Genomic DNA, 3,990 nt, shown 5'->3' on the forward strand with positions numbered 1-3,990 from the left:
GGATTTGGTTCCTCGACATCTTCGTTTTCGAGAGGACAGCTTTTACATTTGCATCTTTAGATTTTGATTTAAAGTATTCTGTAATCGGTCCTCCACATTCTGCCATGGAAATCTCCAAAGCTCGCAACACATTAATCTCAGTGAGCATCTGAAAATGGCAGAAGATTGACTTCTGATTAAAGAGGTTAAGGCCACTGGCTTCTCAAGTCTTGGACTGAAGGTGGTGGTGCTGTATTTAGATGCTGACGCAGAAGACAGAAATGTAGTCTCATTAGATTTTTTACTTCAGATTTCTCTACTCCACCCATTCCCTCCTGACTATAAATCTCCTGTAATCTTTGACGTATTGCTCCACTGTTTCCTCTGTTTCTTCAGGCGGGAATTGAGGCTGAAATCTCACACAACCATAAGTGTCAGTCGGCCTCACTCTTACCTCCAGTGTTTGATGCTGAGGCTCTATGGAGTATGTTACTCTCACGGTTCAGATTCTCAATACGTGTCTTGACTTGTATAAGCAGTGATGTATAACCTCCAGCCATTACTGAACCATCAGGAAACATGTCTGCAAAAACTATTAGGATACTGCCTAATAATGTTTCTACAGACAGTGAGACACTGTGCTCGTGTAGGGCACAACTCAAACTTGCGCATCTCACTTACAAGAATTCTGAACCATCTGACGGCGTTCTGGAGGTTTAGGTCTCTTACCAGAGGAAATTGCTGTTTGTATTTCTGGCGGCATTTTCTCCCATGGGACTTGAAATCTTTCAGGCCATGTCTTTGCAATGTGTAATGGTCTGGTATTTGGGCTTCTGCTGTCTGTTTCTGAAGACAGTGATGTGGAGGGTGAGCTTGACTCTTCTATCCATGCGAAAGAAAAGAATCTGAATGCAGTGATGGATTAGAACATGCTGTTGGGCTGGAGAGTGGTGAATGGCTTGATATTACTTCCATTATTCAAAGTGAGGTCTCTGCCTCTGAAAGGCAACAAATAAATAAAGGTTAGAAGTTTAATTTAACATTAATTAAAATTTTCTTTACTACAAATATGTCATTAGATAAACAATAAGCAAAAAAGACATAAATTATGTGGTTGTCAATCGTGGTTGAAGTAGTTTTTATAGTATTTATAGTTAAAGTATTTTTGCTTGCTTGATCACACCCATTTAAAGTCAAACAGCATGTTAATATGGTAATTAGTTAAATAATTTGTGGTTCAAGCAGAGGAATCTCCAAAATGTGCAAGCCAGTGCATAGATGATAACTGTTTGGTGCTATATTCGGAGCCATTTTCAAAGGTGGAACTACATAAAACACATTCCCCATCAATATGAAGAACCATTTTGTAATGCAAACAACAATTTAAGCATGAAATGTTCTACATAGAACCATTCATTTTATTACAGAACAATTCAGGAACCATCTTTGTAGTCAGTGTAGTCTAGAACAGAACTGAAAACCACTGATCCACCCTTATGATATATTAAGGTCTACATTACCCAATTTGAAGGCCTCTAGTAGTTTCCTGAGTTGAATTACTGGCAAGACTTCACAAATATCTTCTTGTTGTACATATCGTAGGTCGTCTTTATTTTCTACTCCACAATTCTGAAGTATAGAGATCAGCTGTCCACAAGTTTCTTCAGAAATATTGGGCAAAGCCCTTGAGAATGATGGCCTTTATGTCTTCAATCAAGAGGGACATCTTTGTACAAGGACAGAAAGGTATGGTGAAGAATTAGTAATGGCATGCCCCACACCATGTACTCAGGCAAGGGGTAGTAATCTAGCAGATTCTTGTGGTTAACACAGCACATTTTCCCTAATGGTTTAAGACTATAAGCACCCATGTCAGGAAGACGCACAGCCTGACGCTCCTCTGTAATAAACTGTATTCTAAACCCTCATGAACGAGAATACTTTACTTATTTTTCCCACTACAAGGTCTTCTTGTTCACCAATCAAGATGTACATGTTCTTTTTGTATTTTGTGCCCTTCACTGTAACTTCATGTGCTATCTCAGTGTTGAGAGACTCAAAGTTGAGATGCGAAATGCTTTTCTAATCTCATCATTATAGTCACCTAAAAAAAACTCTGCGCTTTTGACCACAGCAACATCTGCTGGAAAAAAATTTCCAGCATAAAGAAATGCCTGCAACAGCTGATGTCTCTCTGCTTGGGTTCCACAAAGATTTTTAAAGTTGTGCAATTTTCTGGCACATTGCCTTAAAATATGTATGTTTGCTCTCAAATCTTAGAGTCCATAGACGTAATGAGAGGGCCCAAAGTGAATGATCAGCTCAGGATAATGACTAAGGTAATGATGCTTGGGTTTTAGCTGGTTGAGTAGGAAAGGCTTGCCTTCGAGAATACAGATATTCCTCCATTAGAACTCCTAAATAGGCTACTTGACCAGTAAAAAATAGCTGGTGCACATATGAGCTCAACAATCTCTCTTAGCTGCAAAATCAGCCTCCATATTTCACTCTCACTTGGATTACTGATTTTGTCTCTGATTAAGACTGGCAGCATCCTGAGTAAACACCAGTTTTTGTGCAGCATGGCCAGATAGCTTTTCTCCCCCTGCACTAACCTCACTGGGTTTGTTGTTACCATCATTACCCAAGTACTTGAATTGATTTATCCGTTGATTCAGTTCCCTATATGTGAATTGCTTGTCCACTGTTACAAGATAACGAATGTATAATGACAAATCATGAAATACAACCCCTTCAAAAAGGTCGTGACCAAGACATGGAGGTAACCTGGCTGACAGACATGAAAATAGCTTAGTTGATTAACCCAGAATCAAATTGACACCACCACTGGAACTCAAAGCTGCATTATCACTCAGAGACTGGAGGTGGTCTCTATGTAACTGCACTGTTCGCTTAACGCCTTTGAAAAGGGGATCTGCTTGAAAAGTTGCTCTGTCAATGGTACAATACCTACAGAAGTATTCACTCTTACTAAAATTTCTATGAATCCTCCTATATTATGTGCACCTGGATTGTCCCCAACAATGGAACACAATATTCCCTTGCAAACTGTCCATCAGGAAAGCCATGCCACCCATCTCTAGATCTTTAAGACCTTTTATCAAGGGACCCAAGACTTTCTCTTGACCAAAATGCTTGAAAATCCAGATCCGCATAGTAGACAAGCTGCAGTTGGTCAATGCTTGATCTATGATGTGGTGCAATATCTGCAAGAGTAGCATACACACAAAGTATTTTGTGTTTCTTCTTCCCAGATCCCAGAGGGTTGGCTACTTCTAAGGCATCCTGATATAGGATCAATCCAAATGAATTCTCTGCATGAAACAACACATTTTCTGACAAGTGTTTTCCATCCCAAACATCCTGAAGGATATCTTTAGCTTGGAATGATGTGGACACTTGTTTATGATGTTCCCTAATTGAGTCAATCTGAAATAGAGACTTGATCGTTTCTTTAATTGGAACATACTGTGCAAAACATTCTTTGCCTGCCTTATTCTGCCCCAGACAAATTGGAATTGGTTCAATGTAATTGAAATTATTTTTGAAACTGTTTTCCTTCTCTGGTTAGTTTTTCAGGGTGTGAGAATTGCATCTTCGAAAGAGATCTTCATTTTTTAATACATCAATAACGGCACTTATGTCTGCTACATGAACCCAATTTAAGCCAGCTCTCTTTCAGTTTGAAAGTAAATGTGACTGGCTTATATCATGTATTTCTTGCAGATGTTCAACAATTGTTTGCACTGTAAAAATTCCTGTAAAAAAACAGCTAAATTACAACAGTAAAATGCTGTTTTTTGTAAAATATGTTAATACTGTAAAAAAAACAGCTAAATTACAACAGTTAAAATGCTTGTTTTTTGTAAAATACGGTAATACTGTGAAAAGGAAATAGTTATTTACAGTATTACCGTATGCTAAAAAGAAGTAAATCATTTACGGTACAGAACAGTATTTTCTCAAAGCCGCCTTCAGCTCCGCCCACAT

The sequence above is a fragment of the Brachyhypopomus gauderio genome, chromosome 3 (assembly GCF_052324685.1).
Source record: "Brachyhypopomus gauderio isolate BG-103 chromosome 3, BGAUD_0.2, whole genome shotgun sequence".
In the NCBI taxonomy this organism is placed as follows: domain Eukaryota; kingdom Metazoa; phylum Chordata; class Actinopteri; order Gymnotiformes; family Hypopomidae; genus Brachyhypopomus; species Brachyhypopomus gauderio.